Raw genomic sequence first — 17,196 nt, forward strand, 5'->3', positions numbered from 1 at the left:
TGTTCTCACGGTGGACTAAAGTTGGGTTTGTGTACTTTTTCCGGATACAAAACCATGTTGTCTTATATTAAACAAATTATTTTTTTATTAAATGTTTCGTAATATTTTTCTTCATTACCCTTTCATACATTTCCATAATATGTGATGTTAGACTCACAGACCTATAATTACTTGCGTCTAGTCTTGAACCACTTTTGTAAGATTTACTTGCCTCTAGTCTTGATCCACTTTTGTAAGTAGGGGTAACTATATGCTCATCATAAATCTTGCCTGTATCTACACTTTGCCTTAATAATATTGGCAAGGGGCTTTGTTTGCGATAGAATGAACTAATTTAACAAAATAGCAGGACAAACCATCAGGCTCAGCTGCTGATCCATTTGTAATTTCATTAATAGCCTGCACAATATCGGCTTGATTAATATCTATGTCTGATAAATATTCACTATTTTCATCCCTTATTTCTGTATCAGTATCTTCATTATCAATTCTAGGGGTAAATTCTCTCTTATATCTTTCTGCCAACATGTTACGTATTTCCTTTTATTCACTTGTTAATCTCCCTTCATTTCTTAGAGGGCCTAGGGCTTCTCTATTCTTCTTTTATCCATCTTTTCGCATATGAGTACAATAGTTTGGGGTTTTGCTTGATATTTACTAGGGTTTTTTCTTCAAAGTCCCGTTTTTCATTTTCTTTTGATTGTATAATCTTTTGTTCTGCATTTTTTGTCTTACGTTTTAATTCCATCACTTTCCATGCATTCTTTTCTTTTGCAAGACCTTTTTTCCACTTTCTGATTTTCTGGAACAAGATCCTTCTGTCTCTTGGTATGCATGACCTCTTGTTTTCTTTTCTTCTTCAGTATATTTATCCACTATTTTTCTCTAATATATAGAATATCCGTATTTGCCTGTATATCATCACTTACGAATATGTTATCATAATCTTTGTTTAATTCTTCATTTATTTCTGACCATTTTATATTTTTACTGTAGAAATTGTATTTTCCATATCCTTCCCACTATTTCATCTCTTGCTTATCTCTGTTTTCACTTGCTTTGGAATGGACTGTTAATTCTATGACATTATGGTCTGAAATACTCGCATTATAAACTATTATTTCTTTACCGTAATTCACCTCGTTCACAAATACTAGGTCTAAAGTATTTTCCTTTCTTGTTAGCAGGTGATTCATTTGATGAATGTTGTATTCTAGTAGCATATCTAATAGCTTTTCGAATTGCCTCTTATCTTCTGCACTACTATTACTCTCTTTTTTATATGTATAAATACAACCACATTCTACGAAAGGAAAGTTAGTCTCCGGATTGGAGAATAGTCCAGTCTTTGTGATATCTACATATATCTAGAAAGGTGATGGAAATGAAAAATATATCTACTAGAACCCTAAAACAAGTTAACGAACTTTCTCACTTAGCTATAGGCCTAGCATTTCTGGCTACGACAATTGTACAATTATACTAACAAGAGAGAAAGAGAGAGAGAGAGAGAGAGAAGTGTCGCGCCCTACCGTCTTCCATCCAATCACAGGTTTCATTTTATATATTACGTTGAAGTTTCCAAGTTATAACAAATTTTACTCATAAACAGCTTAGTCCTTGAATCGCGAAAGTCTAAATCTTAGAGCAAAAAACCCATATTTTTATGGTTTACTTAATGACCTCACCTGTGTTCCTAGAGAAAAAAAACACCATAAATTTAAAGAATAAATTTATGCGAAGAAAAGCAGTAGAATGCTCTCAATTCCTGCTATAGAATACGCAGGAGTAAGAGTAGTATAAAACCAAATGAAGTCAATAAAAGTTACAAAAAAAAAAAAAATCTATACGACATAAAAATGTTTCGCCCTAGACGATTAAAATGTACACGAAATTCCTTGTGTCAAATATTGCCTGGCTTACGCTAAACACACAACAAGATCTATTCTGTATAATACACGAAGTAAAAACAGTAAAAAAAAAAAAAATAATATAATAATAAGGTCAAATTAAGCAATATAAAGTAGAAAAAAAAAATAAAAAAACGTTCAGCACTGGGTATCAAACGAACAATGTTTCATTCGAGACCGATGAAATACGGAACCACTGTTTCAATAACGAAAACACTTATTATATTTATGTGGCATTGAAACTAATAATAATAATAATATTCATTTCCAAGCAGATAATTTAACATACTTTATACAAAAGTTTGATTACGTTTTCCATATCAAAATTTTTGTTACTGATGCACACGTGACCATTTTTATATCCACGGATATATATACATATATATATATATATATATATATATTATATATATATATATATATATATATATATTATATATATATATATGTGTATATATGTACGTATGGTATGTATAGTTATGTATGTATATATATATATATATATATATATATATATATATATATATATATATATATTATACACTGTTCTAAATGTTCTTCACCTTTCCCGATGGAACTTAGCGCCTCCTTGGATCTCCAAAGTCTCTTGTGACCACTACGACAGTTATTATTCCCTCACTAAGGACACTTACCAGTTATGCAATATATTCGACTTTATCGAACTCTGAGGAATGTGTAAGTTGTTTATCGTGATCTTGTTAGTGCTCAAAACTTATCGGTATGAATTCCCAACCAGTAGCTTTTTTTTTTTTTTTTTTTTTTTTTTTACTGATAAATAAGGATAAACACTGACCTTTCCGTTTTTAGCTCATATTATTTAAATATTTAGTTAGATTTTTATTCTGATTTTTTTTTATGAGAGGGTAAAAGAAGCAAAACTTCTCAGCAGCAGTCAGTACTCCTTTCATTTGATGATGTAAAACTGGAATGAAACTTATTTAATTTGACGATGAAAAAGTAACATAGGTGTTTTCCATCATCGTAATGAAATATAAGATAAATTTATAATGATGTTCAATTCGGCATTATTGCCATAAATATAATGACTAGACCTATATCTTGGGCCAACTAACACTTGGTTATATGCTCGCAAGTGAACTTTAAAAGAATAATTATCACTGTATTGTATCATTGCAATTACATAATTACAATCACTTTCATAAAGAATTGAAGCTGAAAATATAATAGTAAGCACCAGAGTAAAGTAAACTGGCAACGTATCCTGGACCTAGGCTAATGTACTGAACTATTTAATTTTACATGATTTCATTACCACTGCATTATATAATTTCTCACTTATATCGTTGTTATACACAGTCATTCATTTAGGACAATTTCAACTGACAACGAAATCATGAGCGCTATCATCTATACTGGCAAACTAGGCCTATAATTTTTACTAAGGTCTTACGTTATACGAACTGCAGTTATGAAATCATTAAAGCCCGTTCATTTCAAAAGTTTTATGTCACGCAGTTGTAGAATAACCAAACTGATTACACAGGCACATTAATCATTTTCACATGCAAAAATTGCAATGTGTATTGCAAAGCTGTAAAGTGCATCGCTAAAAAATATTTTTGCTACCAAATGGCAGTATGAATGATATGCATATATTTCACAAAATCTTAAGAAAATATACCAACAAAAACTAGCAAATTAAGAATACTCTCTAGTATTATGAAAAACAATAAATGTAGATTTTGTTGAGGACCAGATTGAAAATAATTTTGAAAAGGTAACTAACAGGCTGGATGGAGCAGGAGCCAGCCAGTTTCGTACGGCCAAGATCTAGCTTATATTCTAGGTCTTGGTTTGCACATGAATCAACGGTCAGCGTTATACATCTGATAAATATCCAAACGCATCCACAAATTAAAAAGGATAAAACTAATTATATATTTTTATGGATATTTTTGTGTGAGACTTTTAAAATAGAATAGTAAAAAATTGTCATAACTTATTATTAGATTTTAACTAGCATACGCTTTTTAAGTAAAAACAAAGCGTGAAAATTATACGTGTGGATTCCACACTCCACACCTAATCACAATGTGGACAAGATAAGCCGTATTATGACGTTATTTCCACACTTCGGCAGCCCTGTCCCATACTAGAGATTATATCTCATTCATTAGTTCTAAACAGACGTATGAAACCTACACACGCTACTGAACACACGAATGCACGCACTTTAGTCTATTCTGATGTGCGTTCTCCCATTTCCCATGTACACGTCAAGGTAAAGAGGGGATGAGGTATGTCCACTTTCGGCGGGGGGGGGGGGGGGGGTGTTCTTCTGGGACATTTACATCCCTCACAGTTGGAGGGCAGTTGTCGGACTACAGGCTCTTCTTATTGTTTTCATGTATGTATGTATGTGTGTGTGTGTATTACATACTTATGAACGTTCTATATTTCTATATAACGTAATAAAGTTTACAGGACAAAAAATGAAATAGTTTTTAAGTAAGAAACACTTTTTTACAAGACAATTTATCATTTATTTACCAGACCAACCTGAAAAAGTTTACTGTTTGTCACTGAAGACTACATTATAACGCATTTACAAGTCTATGACATCACTTTAATCAATTAAGCCATTTCTTTGATTTAGATCAGTCATATTTTATTTTATCATAGAACTCTCATTTTGTAAAGAACAAGCGCACCGTACAAAAAAGGGTTTGGTGACATCGAGAGAGAGAGAGAGAGAGAGAGAGAGAGAGAGAGAGAGAGAGAGAGATACTTCTCAATATGGAGTGTCAATACCGCACTGCGTCTCTTCCTGGTTTTTAATGAAACTATCTCCATACTGGATGTTGAGCAATGTTTCCATTTTCCTTCATTTCGAAAATAATTCGGTGCCTGGTATTTTTAGTTTATCTTCTCGTCTTCTACAACAACGTTGATCCAATTGCCATTCACACTTTTCAGTTTACACCCCAGAAGCTGATAGAGTGGGAATTTAAATGCTATGGTAGCCACTAATATAACGAAGCCCCTCTCCATCAGCAACCTTTTTCCAAAATTTTCGTCTGTTCCTCAAAAAACCTGATCATTTCTAGTTTCTTCTTCAATTATGTCTTCATCTTCATCCATAGAAGCAACATCATGGCAGAGTTCGTTTTCCAATCTCACTGTCTATGGGGATCGTCCGACCAAAGTGGGCGGAGTCCGTCGGCCTCTCCGACCAACTCGCAATCTGCCGTTGCCAGGTTCGTGGCATCCGATTTAGTTCAGGTGGCCTGAGGCCTCCACGTCTATGGCGTGATCTGAAGGTTTACTTCAGTTTCAACGAGACGCTGAAGCGGCAACATGGCAGCTACGTCCGCAGATAATGAGTTCTGGGAGGAGTTCATTGAACGTCGTAGGAGAGGGAAATTAGGCTTATGATAAATTAGTTGGAAAATTGAAGGATGATCTATATATATATATATATATATATATATATATATATATATTATATATATATATATAATATATATATATATATATATATATAAATGTTGCATCTTGCATAGTCCTAATGGCATTTTACGGTAGTTTAGTATAGCGTAGGTTCTATGATCCGTTATGCAGAATAGGCACTTAAAACCTACGGTTCTGCAAGCCAAGTAAGTGAGTGTGCATTTTTCAACTCTTGTACACAAAAATTTTTAGTTATGTTTGGAACACTGAAATATTATTGAATATATTGTCCATAGACTTTTATTTTATTTTATGTATGGAAAATAATAATGTAATTTTAAACAATAGTACTACGCGCACACACAAATATATATATATTAATATAATATATAATATATATATATTATATATATATATATATATATATATATACTAATGTGTGAGTATATTATGTATTTACGTATTGTGTTTGTATGCTATATCTGCACGTATTAGTGGCACTGTTGTTCAAATTACAATGTTATTTGTCGCACAAAAAATAAGTTTATGACAATACTTTCAATAACATTTAAATTTTCCTTGTTTAAAATAAAGAATTTGGTGTAGAAAATATCTGAAATTTGTATTCTTTACTTGGGTACAGAACCGTAGGTTTAAGCGCCTATTCCTGCTTTAACGGAACTGTAGACCTACTGTACCTACACCAGGCCGTATACCATTAGAATATGAAAGATCCTGTATGATGCCAAACCACCTTTGTAAACTCGTGTTGCGTAACTTGAATAATTCCTTTACATGTCTCTTGGATTATTATGCCCCAAGGAACGACTTGTAGCGTGTAAGCGAAGTGTGTCCAGCAACCTCTCGTACATTGATTTTGGTTGTGTGTATGTGTGTGTGTGTTTTTTTTTATTATTTTTTTTCATTGTATGTAATAATTCCATGTCGGTCTGCTTCTCCAGGTAATCGAACCAGTCACCAGGGTAAAGTTTCAACTTAATTAAATAAACAATTGTGAGATGATTCATTTCATTTCCTCAACCATAGTTCGAATTCAGGCTCTCCTTTGTCGCTGGGGTTTCTGGTTCAGTTTTCAGCTGCAAGAGCGGTCTATAGCGTCATCATCCTGAGCGGAGCGGTCCGGGCATGGTCCTCACTCTACCAGGTTCGGCAAACTGGAAGTGAAATCTGAACGTCTTAAAAATGGGCAACACAGATGCCGGAGACAGAACGGAACCTTATCCGATCCGTCGGTCGTAACGTCTATGGGGGGTGCCCTTTAGTTTAGAACTTACTGTAATCATGGCATGCATTGCTGGAAAGGCAATTATTCTCGATGAAGTGAAATTTCTTTCCCAAGAAGGTACGATTTCACTCTTTATGTTTTAAATGGAACTGCTGATGGATGATCATAGGAAATTCCCATTTGTCTAAAATAACCAGCATATGTTTCTCTCCATCTGATTAAGCGTGTATGTTATTATGCATGCCACATTATACCTACCTACTTTATAGCATACCATATACCCCGAGGTAAAGACCCGACATGAAGATAGTCAAATCCTTTCTAGAACTGATAGCGACTTTTACTTCTTGCACACACTCATTGTTTGCAGTGTGATTTCCTGTCCTCCAGTATTCTGTTTTGTTTAACACTCTAATTCTTCAGTCCGTATGGAATTCTAGATGTTTTTGCATCGTATGGCGCCCTTCAATTGAACAAGTCGAGCCATGAGTCGGCAACCTTTATGAAGTCCGTAGTGCAATTCCAGTGGCAGGTTTTCCCAGAAGAGTTGGAGGCGCCTGGCTCTTTTTTGAGACGTCTGTATCTAACTACTGATGGTTACATGTAATCCCAAAGTTGTTGCCTTGCTTGAAATTCTCATTCTATATGAGCTTAATTCAAAATGCTTACTGCATATTTGGTGTGCAGAAGGACTGAAATCGTATTTACTTCGAAAGAGATGCATCCACTTTTGCTTTGTTTCAAGGTGTTGAGGGAAGGGAAAAATTAAATACAGTCCTTTTTTCTGCTATTTGAATAGCACCAAAATACTTCACAGATCACAATTCCCGATCACGATGTATAAAACGCGGTCTATGTATGAATAAAGGAAAGGTGATGCCAAACCACGGATGGAAAATGAAAAGAGGAGAAATGTCTGATTTATCTTTCAGCCTTCACGACCCTTTACTTGTGGCACGACTGATCAGAACAGAGCAGAAACAAGTAGGCTTAGTATACAAACTGACATGACAGGACTAGCACAAGGTCCGATTCCCTTTAAAGAAATGAAGAAACTCCCGTGGGTTAGATTAGAGATTTTAAGGCAGCCACCCTCACATGGTCGCAGGTAATTTAGTCAGAAAACACATTTTGAAAAATAAGGAGGCATATACGACCTGACCGTACGGATTTAGTAAAATCCCGAAAATTAAATTAGGATTTAGGACCTGTGACCACGTGAGGGTGGCTGCCTTAAAATCTCTAAACTAGCCCATGGGCGTTTCTTTGTTTCTTTAAAGTGAATGGGATCTTATGCTAATCCTGCAATATCAGTTTGTATACTAAGCCTACTTGTACTATGCTTCTCATCTGTTCTGATCAGTCGTGCCTCAAGTAAAGGGTCGTGAAGACTGAAAGATCTCAGCATTTCTCCTCTTTTCATTTTCCTTACTGGCATCACCTTCATATGTACACACACACACACACACCCACACACACACACACACACACACACACACACACCCATATATATATATATTATATATATATATATAATTGGGTGTGTGTGTGTATACATATAAGCAGTGATTTATTAATATTAATCGTTTCATTATATTCACATTTTGGTTTAACAAATTTATTTCCCTTATAACTGTTCACCGCTCAGCTGCTTGATTTAATTTAATGAAAATTAGACTGTCAGCCTAACAGCGGGGCACTTCCGGCCATTCAGCACTTAACTAAGACAGTAGAAGGAGGGAGTTGGAGTGGAAGCAAGATGAAAAGGTCCAAAAAACAAATGGATGAAGTAGAAGAATCCAAAGGTGAAACTGAGAGGGAACCCCACAGTTACGCTAAAATGTAACCGAACCAAATTCAGCAGAAGGTGAGGAATTCACTCCTGTTACAGTTTGGTTGCCATTCACTCCGAAGCAAATGCAGTACTACAAGTAATTTGCTCTCATTTCATAAATGCTTTCATGTTGCACACATTGCAGCATAAGTTGTGATTTAATGCCTGGAGAATAATTTTCCTTTATTCTGATTTCCAAAATTGCGTTCTGGGAATAATAAAGCAGATGGGAATTGGATGACCTCAGCCATTATTTCATGGATTCAGATTGGCCTCTCTGAAAAGTTATGGCTGACGCGCAACTACAAGTAAGAGATCCAGATGTTCTGAGTTGTCCTGTTTTCACAATATCGGGAAACCAGAGCTTATTTCCTTCTCCTCTGAACTCGAAAACGATGAGCAACAATTTTATTGAGCCTGATGTTTCACATAGAAGTGGAATAAAAATCTGAAAAAAAGATAACGTTCTTTCTCTTACATGATTTTTTTCAATCAATGATTGCGTCTGGAGAATGACACAACGTTAATATCTGAACGAGAATCACTTTCTATTTGTTCTTAATGGGTTAAGGACTTGTGAGAACAGATGTGTCAGTGATAGTTTTTTTTACTATAGAGTGAATAATAATAATATATATGCCAAGGCTCTGCAAATATCTAAGTGAAGTTTCTTGTTTTAAAATCTCATAGCATATCAATCTTTAGTTTTAAAAAATTAATGTCAAATTTGTGATCATTTTGCTCTTTGAAAATGTTATGCGAGAGAGCAAACTCGTGACTGTCATCCCAATATACTTTTCTATCCAAGGCCTGTGATAAACAAGGGAAAACGGAAATAAGCAGAAAACCCCATAGCATGGTCGAGGAGGGAAACAAGAGTCTTTGAACTTTGCAATCCAAGGTATTATTTGGATTAGTTCGGCAAATCTGATCCTCAAAAACCGTCTTTTGGCTGTTTTGTTCGGTGAAGATTTTATCAGACCCGAAATGACTTTAGTACATTCAAACCACTCGGCAGCCATGACGCAGAAAATCATCATTTCATAACTTGGGACTCATATAAATATTTCTAATTAAATCAATATTATGTAATATTCCTATTTACCACAGGCTGCGAATTAAACATAGTTCTAATTAGCTACCTTCCGATATCACGACCTTTGGAAGTCCTTAACAATAGTGAAATATCAGTTCGCAAAATAGAAAAATATACGATTTAGATGCCAAACGAATTTTGAAATAATGATTAAATTCTGCCAGCCAGGAGTATCTACGTCGCTGGTAGAGAAATGCCAGAATTTATGTTTGACTTGTCGGGAACAAGTAATGAATATTGGTGCCATAAACTTCTAATGGGGATTTGCTCCGAAGGAAACATTCGTCTAAATTAGGTTATATTTTGGTCTGTGCTTCGGCAGGCAATACAAAAGGGAGGAGAACTATTTATGATTCTGGTGTGGCATCGTGAGGAACTTTTAATTCAGATTCATGGAGAACATTTGGGCGTATTTATCATTACAATGCAGTTTAAGACTGACAGAGAGAGAGAGAGAGAGAGAGAGAGAGAGAGAGAGAGAGAGAGAGAGAGAGAGAGAGGGGGAGTCAACATCTATCCGGAAGGTAAAATAGCAAGCTCATTACAGTTTGTGTATTTATGTAGGCCTGTGCAGGAGTGTGTGTGTGTGTGTATGAGTTAGAGTGTTAAAACATCGCCAGAAAAGACATTGAACAGCTCAGCAGTCTAATGACTCCTTTCTTATATATATAAAAAAGTCACATGTAAGTCAAGGAATGGTAGAAAGGAACCCATGATGTTAAAAGTGTTAATCTCTACAGTAAATGAAAAATATGGTAGACGGGTCTTGATAAAAATGAACCATGCGCCCTATGTAGAGGGTGACCTTTTACGTGACCATTTCAGGATAATAAAAGTATTTGCTAGACGTGACCTACATTCTTCTTAATGGAGAATCTTCTTCTTTTCTTCCCAGCTTTTTCCCATTTTTATATGGGGTCGCCGTTTCGGGTGAGCCGTTTCCATCTATTTCTATCTTGCACTTCTGCCTCACCAATTCCCTTCTCATGTAAATCTCCTCTCACACAGTCCTTCCATCTCTTTCTTGGTCTCCCTCTCTTTCTTCTTCCTTGCACCTCCACTCCCATAGTATGTCTCCCAGCGTGGTCCTCATCTCTCCTCAACAGGTGTCCATACCATCTCAGCCTCCCCTCCTGCACTTTCTTTGATACTTCCACCACCTTATTGAACCCCCTTATGTAGTCATTTCTGATCCTATCCGACTCTTGTTACCCCGAGACATCCACCTAAGCATTCTCATTTCTGCCACATCCATCTTCTTCTGCTCTGCTTTTCTCATGCTTGCTGTTTCCGTACCATACAGCCATTGCTGTTCTTACCACCGTCTTGTGAAATTTTCCTTTTAACCTAAGGCGCACTCTTTGTCACAAAGAACTCCCGAGGCCGCTCTCCAGTTGTTCCAGCCTGCCTGTACCCGATGTTTTACTTCTTCTTCCATACTTCCTCCAGCGTTAACAAAAGATCCCAAATACTTAAACTTATCAACTCTCCTTATTTGCTCTCCCACCAAGCTGAATACTTTCTCTATCATCCCCCTCAGTGGTGGTACACATATATTCGTCTTGGATCTACTTATTCTCATTCCTCTGTCCTCCAGTACTTGTCTCCATCTTTCCAATTTCACTTCCAGATCTTCCCTGCTCTCTGCACACAGAACAATATCATCCGCATACATATGTTCCATGGGTACTGTCTCCCCCTTACTTCCTCTATTATAACATCCATCACTATTGTTAAAAGATAAATGGGGCTCAGAGCCGACCCCTGGTGTAATCCTACTCTCACCTCAAAACCTTCTGTCTCCCCAACACTGCTCCTCACTCTGGTAAATACATTCCGGTACATCTCTTGTATCAATCGCACATACTTCTCTGGCACCATCTTCTCCCTCAGGCTCCTCCATACCTCTTGTCTCGGGACTCTGTCATAAGCCTTTTCAAGGTCAATGAATACCATATGTAGGTCCCTTTGTCTTTCCCCGAATTTCTCCATTATTGACCTCAGACAAAATATACCATCTGTTGTTCCCCTTCCCTTCATAAATCCCATCTGCTCTTTACCTATTTGTACTTCTTCTCTCAGTCTAGCATCTATCATCCTTTCCAGTATCTTTAAAGAGTGGGACATCAATTTAATGCCCCTATAATTACCACAATCTTGGACATCGCCTTTCCCTTTAAAAATTGGGATCAATATACTCCCACGCCCACTCATTTGGTATCTTTTCCTGTTCCAAGGATCTTTATCATAAGATCGTACAGTATATCCTCCTTCATCTCCTAATGCTTTCCATGCCTCCACCGGGATCATGTCTGGTCCGGTTGCCTTGCCCCATTCTTCATCTTCTTCAGTGCATTTAGTACCTCTTGCCTAGAAAACCTCATTACCATGCCAATGTCACTTGCCCATCCTCTCTTATTAGTCTATTATTTTCTGCATTTACAACTGTTTTGAAATATTCTTTCCATCTCTTCACAATGTCTTCCTCCTTTCTAAGCACTACACCCTCTTGATTCTTTATTTGTTTGATGTGTTATATCTTTGGTGCTCTTATTTCTAGCCTTTGATAGCTTCATCATCTTCTTTAATCCTTCCTTTGTCCCCAGCTCATTATAACACATCATCATACGACTTTGCTTTAGTCTTGGGCTACCACCTTTTTCACCACCGTGTTTTTCTCTCTGTACCTATTTCTGTCTTCCACTGACTGTGACTCTTCCCATCTTTCTTTGCCTCCTTCTTATCTTTTACTACTTTCTCAATGTCTTCATCCCACCACCAACTATCCTTTTTCTTCCCATATGATACCAGATGTCTCCTAGCAGCTCCTTTCCATGCCTTCTTATTACTGCTGCATTTCGTGCCCACCATTCTTGAACATCTTCAATCCTATATCAATATCCTCCAAAACCCTCCTCTTAAACTCTCTCTTCTTATCCCCTTCCTTCTGTAATTCGTACCATTTAATTTTCCTTATCCCTTTAGCTTTGGTTTTTCTTTCCCTTTTCAACTTCAAGTCCATACATAGCAGCCTGTGTTGGGGGGCTACATGGTCGCCTGGAATAACTTTGCAGTTCTTGACCTCCACCAGATTTTATCCTTTTATACAAGAAATAGTCTATCTGGGAGAATCTTCCCCACTCCTAATATGTTATTGGTAGGTGTTCCCTTTTCTTCTCAAAAAATGTGTTTACTATTGCCATGTCGAATGACACAGCAAAGTCCACTACACTCTCTCCTTCTGGGTTTCTCTCCCCAATTCCATGGCCCCATGCACCCGCCCAATCGCCTCATTTTCACTTCCGACATGGCCATTCAAATCTGCCCAACTATCACCCTCTCATATGCTCTTCCAGTTCTTGCATTATTCCATCCATGTCTCTCCAGAAATTTCCCTTCTTCTCTTCTTCTGTGCAACCAACTTGTGGTGCATATGCGCTTATAATATTCAGAATCTCTCCTCCATAACATATCTTCAATCTGATGATACGGTCATTCTTTCTATGCACTTCTATTAACCGAGTTCTTTAGTTCACTAGACAGTGGACTATGCCAACTCCATTTCTACCTTTGTTTATTTGCTCCACTATATATAAGCTTATATCCATCTCCCAACTCTTTAGCTTTATTTCCTTTCCACCGCGTTTCTTGCACACACACAACATCTACTTTCTTTTTCTCTCATCAAGTCAGCCAATTCTCTACCTCTCCCAGTCATGGACCCAACAATTTAGCTGACATACTCTGAACCCAATGTGAGCTCGCTTCTTTAGCTGCACCCGCTCCTGATGCAGTAGCCCTCGCCTTACCACAGAGTTAGGGCGATGTCTCTGTGCGTCGTTTAACGGAGTACGCCCTAGCATTACCTCTTTCCATATTTCGGCTCATTCCATTTTTGGTTTTTGGCACAGATTTTTTTACACCGGCGGATGCCCTTCCTGACACCAACCCTCCCTATTTATCCGGGCTTGGGACCGGCACCCATAAGGACTTGGTTGCCCCCCCAGGTGGCTAGGTTTTCTTCTTAATGGAGAATAAGAATGAGTAAAGGCTACAAACGCAGATAAAAGGATAATATGGCCCGATTCATCAAGAGAAGTATTCCAGAGGGAGACTCAGCCTCCAACGACACTTTAAGGTCGATGTGAAACTGAGAGAGAAGAACATTCTCTTGTCACAATCTTTGGTTCGCTGTCATGGTCAGGTGTAAATGAAAGGTGAATGGAAAAACAAAACTAATCCACTGGGAAAGGAAACAAAATAGCAATAAATATGGGTTATATGAGAGCTAGGCGACTGCCAATATATATATATATATATATATATATATATATCTATATATAATATATTATATATATTAGATATCGACTATTAGACGACAACCAACAATCTCCTGTGCAAGTTCATGTTATTACTCAGCATGTGAAAATTAATGAAGGAAAATGGCTGCAATGTGGTACAGAATTTCATCGAGAGCATCTGAACTTTTATTCTGAGAAATGTAAGACGGGAACCCTACTTTGCAAACCTGAGTAATGAAACCTTTAGATTACACCTGAGTTTAAAACTGCATTGAATTATTTTTTCCAAACAATCATGAAAACTGGAGCAATAACTATACAGAGAAGAAACTATCTTATTCATCTCTCGGGTTCTCTAATAATCGAACGAAATATTGGTAACACTATTTACTAATGAACGTAATTATGAATATGACAAGTTTATCACATCTGCCTTGATTATTGTTGTTTAACATTTTGAAAATTCATTATTAGCGTCTTCAATCAATTTAGCTTTAAAAAATCTCAACCTCTGCGCAATATAGACGTTATAAAGTTGGCTGAACTCTTGGCGGAGCAAAAAGAAAAAGAAAATAAAATAAATGAATAAGAAATAGAGTCAAAAAACTTCCTGATGTAGAAAGTCGAGCGGAAAGCTTTTACTGCAAATACAAAATTCATCCCTGATAAAGTGTTTCTCATGACCAATATTGTCGAAAAACTGCTGACAGTTGAAACGTTTCTCTTGCTAAGAGATACGATTTAAATGTATGATTAACTATAGTTCTTATCTCATCTCTTTTTCAGGTTTCTTGTTTTTGTTCTACTTTCAATATGGCAACTGGATGGAGACCGTGAACACTGTGGTATGATGTTCAGGTGGATTCATTCTCTTTTTATATAAATGTACTTTGTTGAATTTTAACCTCTGTGACTGCAATGGCTCTATACACACTCACTGAAATCTATTGTACTGGAAAGTTCAGATTCAAAGTACTATATATTTTTGCAGATAAAACTTTAAAGGCAGATGTATAATGATAAAGATATGTAATTTATAAAATGAATACTCTGAAATATTTCGTGCTACATAAATAGATAGTAAACGCGAACAGTCCCTGCTTATGCTATCAAGAAAAATAGCGCTGTTTTCATTTTACAAAGTACTGAAGTTCTCCAGGTTACCAATATGAATTTCTGTGGGTGCATGCAGTAATTGCTGAGTCGCAGCATACTTACTTATACTTTTATACTGTTCTTTGTTAAATATCCTATGTGTAACGAAGACTTTCATAAACATTTTGTATCTACCTAATCGAGCTGATTAGATTAGGATACCAGTTGCAGTGAAGTTTTATCTCCATAGAGTGATAATGAACAATTATGTATTATCTGTTCTACATTGACGATCACACAAGACCTGTCATCCACAGTGGGCCAGAATGGGACTTGAAGGGAGGACAAAAATACTTTCGTTCATGGCAAAAAACTAGCTTTATTTTGGATTAACATTATTCTAAAACCATTATAAAAGGAAAAAAAAATATAAAAAAATCAAATCAGTACAAATCGGTGATTTTGAGCACATATATTCTGTAATTTGGTAATTCTGTAATTCTTATTTTCTTGGGAAATAAGTGAAATCATGGAAACTAAAGCAATAATATCTTAATTGTAATACATTTTGTACAATGGCCAATTAAGAACATAAAAATACAACGACAAAAAAGCTTCCTTTCAAGAGATTACATCATTGAAATAAGGTAAAAGCAAGTAAAATAAATGATTTGAAGATGATAAGGAATGCAAGAATAATGCATAAATGGAAAAGCCATTTAGCCTATGTAACGAGAAGCGCGTACATGATCTTCAGTTAAGATACATGTCTCATTATGTTTATGGTTCTTCACTTGATATTTCAGAATCTGTAATGAGGAGCAGTCGAGCTTCATCTGGCAGATCTTTCTTAGATGTGTTTTTTGTCTGATTTCTCATTGATGTTATTATAAGGGGTTCGGATGAGCAGAATAACCGTCGCATTAAGTCCTCATTAGTTTTTTTTCTGGATATTTTCCGGCAAAAATGATCTCTGAACTTCTTAAAGTCTTTGTTTTTGGCTTCTTGGGCCTCTTCGGAGTAAAGTCCCAATTGGCAGATTAAACTGTTCAATCACTGAACCTCCATGAATAAGAATTCTATGCAAACTCGTTGGCATATAATACCTAGTTGTACTCTTCCACGTAATTTTATTGCGGTATTGATGCAGAAGGATTTGAATGTTGTGACATTTATATCAAACCCAGATGCTAAAGTACACAAGATGATGTTCAAAATTCTTCAGCAATTCTATCTTAATTCCAAGAATTTCGCTTGATGTTTCAGCAAGCTGAAAAAATCTTCTAGCCGTATTTCCATCATTTGACGTCCCAAAACCTGACTGTTTTGGCATATCAATCAACTAATCCTGTCCCATCACGAAAAGCTTTTTGTATTTTCGATTTTTGTTGCTGAACCTTTGCTTTTTTCTTCTTTGTTCTTGCCTGCCATTTCTTTATAGGCAACTTGTATGACAAGTGTAAGCAACATTCCATAGATCTTATCCAGGCATGTAATGTTGATAGTCCATACATGATGCCATCATTTGACAGGGGTCTCTTTGAAACTTTCTCTATGTCATTCGTTAGCTTAGGTGATGCCCACACAAAAAAAACAAAGAACAGCATTGCATTGAGTTGGTGACAAGGGATAAACGAGGATGCCACTTTGCTCCATCTATCATTGTAATGCTCACATCATGAATGACGCTAACATCGTTTTTAACTTGAGTTGGTCTAAGTATATGGATAGCATTTTTTAATTATTGCTCTTCTTCCACTAAAACCTGTGAAGTTTCCTTCATGAATTTGAACCTTATAGGTCTGCAAAAAAATGGTGATGAGGGCTTATTATTTTTCCATAAGATAATTTTCCCATTAGCTTCTGTCTTTCCACTCAGCTGTAAAGGTACCATACAAGTTACAAATAAACAGGACTCGAAAATACATTCTCGTTCTTGGTTATCACTTCGAATCTGCTTGTAAACACTTTGACCAGTTGTGCCATCAAATCCAACTTTACAAATTAACTTGACTGCTTTATTTCTAAATCTGTTTCATTTAAAGACACTACTTCAAATATTCTGTTGTGTGGTCTAATAAATCTTGTAAGGTTTCACTTCTGCAGAATAATCAGTTACTAACCAATTTCAGGAGAATGTAAGCACTCTTCTTCGGCAGAACGAACATTGTTGTAAGAAGGAAAAACTTCTGATTTCTTCTCAAGTGTTTTATTTCCTCAATTTTGATAGCTTCCTTTTTGTGAAAGGCCACAGTACTAAGATCAATGCCAGAGCTTCATAG

The 17,196-nt window shown here is 36.3% G+C and overlaps 1 protein-coding gene across 1 annotated transcript in view; it reads right to left on the reverse strand.

The window, feature by feature from the left end:
• Positions 1-17,196, reverse strand: part of LOC135199203 (uncharacterized) — a 94,187-nt gene that overhangs the window by 63,610 nt on the left and 13,381 nt on the right. The gene's annotated exons all lie outside the window — the stretch shown is intronic.

This window comes from Macrobrachium nipponense, chromosome 25, assembly GCF_015104395.2.
Source record: "Macrobrachium nipponense isolate FS-2020 chromosome 25, ASM1510439v2, whole genome shotgun sequence".
NCBI lineage: Eukaryota > Metazoa > Arthropoda > Malacostraca > Decapoda > Palaemonidae > Macrobrachium > Macrobrachium nipponense.